The sequence below is a fragment of the Amphiura filiformis genome, chromosome 19 (assembly GCF_039555335.1).
Source record: "Amphiura filiformis chromosome 19, Afil_fr2py, whole genome shotgun sequence".
NCBI classification, from domain to species: Eukaryota; Metazoa; Echinodermata; class Ophiuroidea; order Amphilepidida; family Amphiuridae; genus Amphiura; species Amphiura filiformis.
In genome coordinates, this window is record NC_092646.1 from 54,782,750 (window position 1) to 54,793,786 (window position 11,037).

Sequence of the window (11,037 nt, forward strand, 5' to 3'; positions counted from 1 at the left end):
AACTACATTGCACAAAACTAAGTCCATTATCTATAGTTAATTGAATGTTTATTAACTCTTGTAATAACCCATGTGTATAAACCTGTACAGCCTGTCTCAAAAAAAGTTGTGCAAGCGAAAAGCGCCCTCTGTGGCAATTAGAAAATACCGTTGTGACATAATGCTTAAATCAACGTCAAGGGCATAGTCTTAGCTCTCAAATGCCGTTTAGTCTGTTCAATTTGCTTGTTTTAATCTGGAGATATGCTTACTTAACAACGAAAGGGTAAAATCACAATTGTGCCACTTTTTCTATGGAAGAGGGCTGTACATGTAAATCAATGATAGAATCAAGTTTATCAAGAGTTCTTTCGTGAAATCAAAAGAATGCATCAATTACACAACAATACAAATTTTTTTTAAATGCTTTATCATGATAAAAGTATAATGATTCTCTTTTTCCACTTAATACGACCAAGTAAAAAATAAATATTTCACATTCTGCCGTAAAATTAAATCAGTACATGTGCATGTCAATGATTTTACCATGGTAAATACTGTTCTTTTTGTCATTCAAGACATGTTAAAAGACAAATATTACACACTTATAGGTTACTGAACTTTGACAAGTTCATGAAATTTGACAAATTAATGAAATTAGACAAAATAATGCTGGTGTTGATGCGTCTAAAGCACTAGCCCCGAAGGGGAGTGCATTAGACGCATCAGCGTCAGCTATCATTGATTTACATATACAGCCCTATTCCCTAGTAAAAGTGGCACAATTGTGATTTTACCCTTTCGTTCTTAACTAAACATATCTCGAGATTAAAAAGAGCAAATTGAACAGAACAAACGGTATTTGAGAGCTAAGACTGTGCCCTTGACGTTGATGCAAGCATCTTGTCACAGCGGTATTTTCTAATCGCCAAAGAGGGCGCTTTTTACTTGCACAATTTTTTTTGAGACAGGCTGTATACTTATATTTTATATTGGTGTTCATAAAAGCAGGACTATGAGACAAATATCCCTGACCCTGACCAAAGCTAGCAAGAGCAAATGGCTGTATAGTTTGTTTACTATAGTGATAAGGCATCTTGCATATAATTTTCTTCGTAGTTATAGCCAAATTTGTTTCCTGTAGGTGGCTTAATAAAAATTCCTTTTCACGCCCAATGTGAGCTTGGTCGTGATGTGGTGAATTTCATGGTGTTTAGATTTGGTATTATTATCTCTTGCAAACCCGGTGACACCTCATTATAGAAATCAGACCTGTTGATAGGTTGTAAGAGGGATAGCCTTTTCCAGGCACGAATTGGGCCATATATAAAGAAAGTTTTGCTACTTTGCAACTCAATAAAAACCTAAATGCAAAATGAGATCCTGTAGGTAGCTTAAAAAACTAAATGCAAAATGAGGTTTTTAAAAAATATTGTTTTCCAGAGTCAAGACGCAGGTTTCATTATTAAGCCTCATATCACTTATTTATTGTCGAATAAGTGCAGAGTAGGTTAGATATGAATATTAAATGTTAGACCAACGTAGCTAAAAGTACATGTACTATAATACACCTGATCCGTGAACTTGTCTTTTTTAAAGACAAATTCTTGTTTAAAGTGTTGGAGCGGAGGACCATATAATGTGGCGTATAAAATGTACCTATAACATGGTTGATGAAAATACGTCCTCACAAGGTCGGTTAACATAGTTAATGAATCTAGCGGTGTGTTACAAAATAATATACGTTTTTTAATACGTTCCAACCAGGAATCATCGTCGTATAACTGGTAAATAATACACAGTTGTCAGCGGATGTCCCCACAATACAGGTTAAAGTGTGTATAAAATAATAACGCTTTGTAGGAAAATTGTGTACGACAATACGTATAAATAAAGATAACCTATATTACTTAGCTTACTAGTATATTGCTCATATCAACCTCAGATGTATTGAGCACAATAGTGTAACAGACATTGTCACGGTCACATAGACTCAATGGGTATTGTCGCTATTTTGATATGTTACCAAGGTAACGAAACATCTTACATGGCGCAAACTATTCTTTTTCTGTTTTATCATCGAAAGACAAATAATTTGAGACCATGTTCACCCGCATGTTCAACAGTATAATCGGAACATTTGTTATTTTGCCCCTGTGAAATCAAACCTTGATAACCGTACGTCATATAGGTCAGACTATAATTTGTTCTGAATCCTTATTATTGAGGAACACAAACAAGCCCAATAGGGCTGTCAACTTTTTGGAATTGCTTGGCGGCGTGAGACAGAGGCGTACTGGGATTTGCCGACTCCAATGTTCATTTTGTACCATGATTATTTGAGCCACGGCGCTCGAGAATGTGGAAAGCGGGGGGGGTAGGAGGAACACATTATTCATGACGAGAAAAGTGACCCAATGCGTGAGACTCGCGGCCAATGCGTGAGAGTTGACAGCCCTGAAGCCCAAGCCCCGGGGCCCAAGTATTTTGAACTTGACCCTGTGTACAAGCTCAGAGACTTGTTCCAACCAAATAGGGGTGCTGTTGAAATACCTCCGTAGCCTTGACCGTAGCCTAGAAAAAAAAAGGTTTGTCTCAAAGCTCACGAGAAATTTAAAACAAATGCGAAATGCGATTTTTTTTTTTTTATTCACGACTTTTTTCATGGTATTTTGAGAAAAAATCTGATTTTCGTCAATTTTTTCTGGAAAAAACTAAAAAAAATTGTGTTTTTTTTAAATAAAAAAATTCCGCATTTGTTTTTTGTCAAATCGTGGGATTTTACAAACGCGCACGCAACCTTTGAGACGACCCTTTTTATTTTTTGCCTAAGCTCGGGGGATAAGCACACGGTATGACCATGGCATACGAGAATTTATTGGCCTACTATACGTATGATGTAATAAGAGTATACTGGAAAGGTCCTTCTTCACGCTTCTAGCGTAAATTGCACCTCTCACGTATGATACAATTGGTACATACGACGTTGTGCATTTAGACGTATAGTGATATGATATAATACGAGTATTATTGGAAAGGTCTCAGAAAGGTCTTTCTTCACGCTTCTAGCGTATTATCGCACCTCTCACATATAATACAATTGGCACATACGACGTTGTACATTTAGACGTATAGCGAAATCAAATCGCACTCAAAAGGCGATCTTGAAGCTGTATGCGTAAGCGGCACCTCTCATGTATAATAAAATCGGTTTATACGACATCGTACGTTTACAAGTTGATGGTATATAAATAATATTTATTCAAAAAGGTGCCATTATAATAAGTGTGTGCCAAACATTTGCTTGCCCATCCCTTTCCATCTGCCAAAACTTGCCTGTTCTCGGCTTACCAAATCATAACCCCTCCTCCTCCTGTACACAAACACTGTATACGTGTACCCATCCCAGGGCTCATAATTATTGAATCGCTGCCCGGGCCGGCCACAACCCCTTACACCATCTGCCCTTACACATAGGGCCTAGGCTTTATGTGAAACTCAACAATTTCATATACCTTCATGAACTAGACTTATAAAAATAAACGCGTCACATAATACATAAAGCCTAAAGTAATTGTCCTCGTCATTACGAGATTATAACTCAAATCAAAATCTACACACACTAGTACCGTATTAAAACTAAAAATAGCAAAAAGAAACCCCGTTTTGTTCTGTAAAATTTGATGACTCATTTGTATCCCAAAATTTGTTGACATATGGTGACACTTTGAATGAAAAAGAATATAGATCAAAAGTTGCAATAAAATGCTGCTTTTGTTGCTAGAGTGCGTCACTGGTCACCGTGGGTCATCTTGTCCAGTCATGTACAGAATACTAGTATGAGTAGCTTTTTAGTGCAACTTTTGAATCTGAATGACCTGTTTTCATTCAATGATGAGTCACCGTGACTATACGGTGAGCTATCAATCCAGACATCCAGATAAATGAAGTATAAACATTTGCAGAACTAAAATGGGTTTCTACAGGGTGTCCCAACAAAAACGGAACCCTCATTGCGCCCTCTTTTTCTCCTATTTCTGAAAAGTTGATCAAATGTATTTTGAGAAACATAACAAACAAAAAGGCATAAATAATCCAAAAAAAAAAAAAAAAAGTTTAATTGCAAATATAGAAAGAGAAGTCCCATCCCACATCCATTTTGCCGACAAGTTAATGCACTGTGGTTAATGACACTTAACACAATCCATAGCCCATAGGCCCACCGGTAAGCCAATTCCCTAAAATAAAGTTTGTTTGTAATTTTATCAAGTTATTGAGGAATGCTTGATATTCGTGCATGGTACGTGTACTCCTTTTCAATCTTTGAAGAAGCCATGGACAGAGTGAAAAACGGGTATATTTCGTTAAAAGAACATATCTTCAAAAGTTGTGAGCCGATTGAAATATTTGTTTCTTTACATATCAAAATATATTTGATAAATTTGTCAGAAATAGGAGAAAAAGAGGGCGCAATGAGGGTTCTGTTTTTATTGGGACACCCTGTAATTTAATTTGCTATTTCAGTTACGTAGATTTTGAGTTAGTTGGGTTTTTGATATGTATTTTCTGGTGTTGAATTTTAAACGGTGATTATTACACCCTGCCTGTCATGATTTCTTGACAATTGTGGCGTATACAATATATTCAAACCCCAGACAAACTCAGACAAACACTCCCACCAGGTTGGCTGAACGTCTGTTATAAATGAACGTGTTGAAGCCGAGTAGTATACGTTGTGACGTATAAAATGTACCTATAACACGGTTGATGAAAATACGTCCTCACAAGGTCGGTTAACAATGCAAGCGGTATGTTACAATTTGCTATACGATTTTTAATACGTTCCAACAATGAATCGCCGTATAACTGGTAAATAATACACAGTTGTCAGAGGATGTCCCCACAAGGCTGGTTAAAGTGTGTATAGCAATAACAACGCTTTGTTGGAAAATTGTGTACGTCAATTTTGTATAAATAAAAATAAATGAACACGCGCAAAATACAAATCCCACAATGTCCATTAATCCAAAAAATTGTATTATCATTATGTCGGGTTCTGTTTTTATTGGGACACCCTGAATTTTGCTATTTCACTAATTTATACGTAGATTTTGAGTTATTTTCTTAATAAAAAGGCGGGTAGTTGGGTTTTTGATGTGTTTCTGGTGTTGAATTTTAAACGGTGATTATTACACCCTGCCTTGTCATGATTTCGTGACAATTGTGGCGTATACAATATATTCAAACCCCAGACAAACTCAGACAAACACTCCCACCATGTTGGCTGAACGTCTGTTATATTTATTTATTTTTATTTATTAATTTATTGGAACATACACTTTTATATCAGTGGCACACGCCTAACCAGCGGTGCGTTCAAAAACAATATATATATAGAAACAAATTTAAACACAATTAAATATACATGCAAAATTATAAAAACAAAAGCAAAAGAAATTGCCTGTCTCAACCCAAGTTGACTTGAAATGGGTTGTAAACAGGAAAATAAACAAAATATAAAAATACACAATTATACAGTTTAGCTAGCAACGCAGAATTCATCACATACAAATAAATACATTAAATATCAGTACCGTTCAAACTCAATTCGGATATTGCCTTCCATGCTCTTTTTACGAAGGATTTGCAGAATTTATCAAAGGTGTGATAGAAATCTTCTGCCTTACTTATATTATCAAACAATTTTACACTTCCAAGGGTCATATTATACATGTACTTTACGTCTAAGTTACCAGAGATGAATAATTCCCAAATATCTATACCATTTAAATTGATTAGCTCTTTCTCAAGTTTACTGTATTCATCAGCCCTGATTGTGTTAAGTGAGTGACATGTGAAAAGGAAGTGTTTTACATCCTCGCGATCAATATTACATAATTTACAAATACCATCATTGTCTGGTGTCCATTTACAAATTTTACTGTCTAACGGGAGAGTCGAAGCGCCTAGCTCTAGTCATGGAAGAAAGAGATAAGAAGGAACCACAACGAACGCATTCACTTTGTCCACTCCCTTTACCGACATTTAGTTGACATTGTTATTCATGAGGATTTACTTTGATCAATACCCCGCGTTAAATAGGTGATTGGTATTGTATTCCATGTATTTGCATGTCTTCTGGAGCGTGTGTGAAGGATGATTTGAACTAATGACCTTCCGTGCAAGCACCCTATAGGATTTTCTTTGGTGACGTGATCATCGGTCATTGATGGCCTACATCTTTTTCTTCCATTTTGCCCAATTTTTCCGAACTTTGATGACTTTTTTCTCAGAGTTGGCAGTCTTTGGCACTGAAACGAGTTAGCTAGTTACGATTATACACATATAAACTATTAAATTAAACAGGTTTTATGTACCGGACTCAACCGGAACATTGTGCATTATTTAAGAACATTTTACATCTATTTTTCATCGAAAAAGTCACCAAAATCTTACCTTATTTGCTAAAGATGAAAAAAAAAAAAAAAACGGCCGATTTTGATTACCTTTTCGATGTTTTATAGGACATTTTCTACACAACACGATCAAGAAAACAGTTTGACTGTAGATCCCAAAACAAAGCTACTATACATGTTCAGAGCATCAGTGAAATTCCATAATCTTACTTCTGGGTAGCGTTTGTTTGTTCGTGGATGGGTTTGTTATAAATTTATTCCAGTAATGATTTTGCCAAGCATCGATCGCGGTAAATGGATCATACATGAAAGTAAGTACCATCGATAGCTTTTCTTTTCATGCGTCAATAGATAAGCGGATTAAAACTTGGCCGATCGAAGTCGTTGTGGTTCCTTCTCATCTCTTTCTTCCATGCTCTAGTATAGAGCCTCTCTGCCATCACCCCAATAGCGCAAGTAATTTATATGAGGTCTGACTACTACCATACCACAAGCAATCCGAGTTCTGACTGGGCAGGACCTCTCTGCCATCGTGCATCACCCCAATAGTGCAAGTAATTTATATGAGGTCTGACTACTACCATACCACAAGCAATCCGAGTTCTGACTGGGCAGGATCGATGTCGGCGCTACGCGCCTCTTCACGTCTCGGCGCTACGCGCCTCTACTGTTTGGACATCGATCCGAGGGAACTGACCAAGTTCTACGAAGCGCCATGAAAGTCAGTTGCATCTAAAAGATATGTCTCCATATATGGAGCGTCTTTAATTGTTAAGTAATCAACGAGTGAAGATTTAGTTTGAGCGTCCTCTTTCCATTTGTTATTAAAGATATTATAAATACTACATTTAATCGAATTCACCCACTGTGGATTACGAGGAGGTTTCCCGACCTTTGCGCAGGCGATGACGTCATCTAAATCACATTCGTTTAAGATATTTTGGACACTATTTAAGAATTTGTAACGCAGCTTGTTAGGCTCGGTGTTTAAGCTCATCATCGTGTTCAAAAGCAATTTTGGCCAGCGATGAGATTCCAAATCAATAACACGAGCAAAATATTTTACTCTGAAAGAATTCTGAATCGTGGAAATAGGGACCCATCCCAAATCGCCATAGAGCGCTGCACGTGGTGTATTGCGGGGGGCTTTGAGAATGTGACGCGCCATCTGAAGCTGAAGATTTTCAATCTTATCAATATCGGATTGACTACTGGGAATCCACACTGCACTAGCATAATTAATTGATGGAAGCGCTATTGTTCTCCATAATATATCACCATAATAAACACGATTAAAATTGTCGAAATTATCTATTACAGACTTGATATATGCAATAATTCTATTACCTTTTTTTTTTACCTCTTGAACGTGACCATGATCTGAGAGATTGCGAGATATGGTAACACCTAGATATTTATAAGAGTCCACTTCCGATATGAATTTATCGCCTAATTTCCACAATTTATTTGCATCAGTACGTTGGCCTATTATTAATACATTAGATCTGTCATAATTAAAGCTTAGTTTCCATTCATCGGCAAATGCTGCTGCTAAATTTAACATTCTGTTCAACTCGTGTTCATAATTTGTCGGCTAATAACACTACATCGTCGGCCCAAAAAAAAGGCTACCGACACATACGTTATAAATCCTTACACCAATTTCATGCTTTTTAAGCAATTTAGTAAATTCATGTATGAAAATACAGAATAATACAGGTGACAATACACAGCCTTGTTTAACACCTTCAGAGACTTCGAAAAAGTCAGTTTTATATTACCAAATTTAACTTGAGCTTGAACATTGTCATAAAGCGCATCAATTAATCTCCACATGCGTCCCCTTAACCCCGAGTTCCAGGCTGCCAAAAGAAGACCCTCCCTCCACACCGTATCAAATCATATCAAATGCTTTACGGAAATCTAAAAATGAGCGTGTTGAAGCAGAGTAGTATACGTTGTGACGTATAAAATGTACCTATAACACGGTTGATGAAAATACGTCCTCACAAGGTCGGTTAACAATGCAAGCGGTGTGTTACAATTTGCTATACGATTTTTAATACGCTCCAACAAGGAATTGTCGTATAACTGGTAAATAATACACAGTTGTCAGAGGATGTCCCCACAAGGCTGGTTAACATGGTTAAAGTGTGTATAGCAATAATAACGCTTTGTTGGAAAATTGTATACGTCAATTTTGTATAAATAAAAATAAATGAACACGCGCAAAATACAAATCCCACAATGTCAATTAATCCAAAAATTGTATTATCATTATGATTATGTCGATTTTTAAAGAAATGTTCGGGACTTTTGGTTGTTTTTGCTTACTAACCGGTGTATTTCATGGACTATACTATATACACGGAAGCAGCATGTACGTCCAAGCCTGGATCACAGAGGTTGAATGTTTTATATGAATATACAACAGATTGAAGCTATTGGAACAAGTAAGGGTTAAGAGTGAAATTGTACAATTGTGTTTGGGAGTGGCCTTCTCTCTTTTCTCTTTTTTCTAGCTATTTTCTTCCATTTCGTGCTTTGTTTATCAAAGCTATCTATAGGCCAGTATACAAATATATACTACTAGTAGTACTGCCATGAGAGATTCTGGTTAAAACTATGGGCCTGAGGTGAGATCAATAGTACTATTTTCCTGAGGGGCGCAGCCCCGAAGGGAAATAGTATTAATTGATCTCAACGAGGGACCATAGTTTTAACCAGAACTTCGAATAAAGGCAGTATATATTTGTTTTATACTTCATTAATATGTTCTTTGTTCATTGATTGGTTAAAAGAAAATTATTTGACGTTTTGACTCTCCAGCTTCTATGCAGAGTGAACAGCACGACCATTTAAGTACATGTACAACCTATATTTTACCCTTCAAAACAATCGAATAGGCTAAAATCGGGCTAACAAACAAACAATATCTGTGGTCTGTTTATATAAATAAAAGTGTTGAGGAGCATACAATGTGGCGTATAAAATGTGCCTATATAACACGGTTGATGAAAATACGTCCTCACAAGGTCGGTTAACATGGTTAATGAATCTAGCGGTGTGTTACAAAATTATATACGTTTTTTTAATACGCTCCAAAAAGGAATCATTGTATAACTGGTAAAAAATACACAGTTGTGAGAGATGTCCCCACAATACCGGTTAAAGTGTGTATGAAATAAAAAACGCTTTGTAGGAAAATTATGTACGTCAATACGTATAAATAAAAATAAATGAACAGATGCCACCACTATTTTGGTGGTTTTTGGTGGAAGCGCGCGATTCGGTTAGTACTTGTTACAACAAATATTGTATACGCCGCGCCTAGACGTATACAAGCAACTAATAATACGGCTGATAACTCGAGGTCCTCACTTGGTAGGATTCTAGTGTGTATGGTAGCAAATACATGTGTATGAAAATGCTGTACGTCTTCAATTTCAAGGGAATCCAAACACACGCAAAACTGTTAAATTAAAATTCCTTTAAAAGGAAATGGGTAGAAATATGGAGTATGGCATGCCTAAAATATTATTTTATCTCTACCCTCATGAACATGATGAAGGACAGTATCTCGCCCGACATGTGATTCCAGTAATTTCCACCTACACACTACATTTACATTGTGATCAAGATGGTCGACATTCACAGCAAAAACACTGTTTATAAAATGTCGCTGTTTAAAACGACGAACTTTTAAACAACGTTGTAGATCGAATTTTGCAAAATAGAGGGGTTTCCTTCCTTGAAATCAGGGTCAGATTCATCATCATGGCGGATGACTATGTGATTGACTTGCTCCAAAAGTGGGAAATGCCAGACCTAATTGATACATTCGGAGGTAAGTGTTTGGTTTAAATATTGTTTGATGTAATAGAGTATTATTTGAACACACAGTTGTGTGTTGTACATGCTAAATGATGCAAGCTGTGCAGTAGTATGCAGCCGTGACAAGTACAGTGTGAGTGTAAGCTTAACCACATCAAACATTAAACCAAACACGGCTCTGAATGTATCACATTCACACTGCTCATGCATGGATGCATGGGGCTGATGTGCATGTTTTACAGTCAGTTCTTCTTGCCCATTTTCCAAAGTAAATTGATTTCAACCCTGGGATTTCAACAAACAAATATGATGTTAAAACTTTTAAACAACAAGTTTAAACAACTATATATATGTTTTAAACAATAGATTTAAACAACAGCCATAAACAGCTTTAAACAACTGTTTGTTTTGAACATTTGTTGTTTATACTTTAAACAACTGTGTACATTTAAACAACTAAAGTTAAACAACCCAGATGTTTAAAAACTGTTGTTTAAAAATGTGTTAAAAATTGTAAACAATTGGATGTTTAAAGTTTAAACAACCCAAGGTTGTTTAAACTTTGAATAGAAGTTGTTAGAGTGACCGGCGTAAACAGTGTTGTTTAAAATATTTTTACTGTGTTGTAAAAATTATGCATGACGACGCGTAGCCTAATGTTTTTTCAAAGGCGTTATGTGTAAAGCCACGATTTTTCCGTGTTACAAAATTTAAATTCCGTGTTACAAATTGGACGATTCCGTGATTTTCCGTTTTACATTATAAAGCACTGAAAAGTGAATACAAGCATGTTTTTAAAAGTGTATTT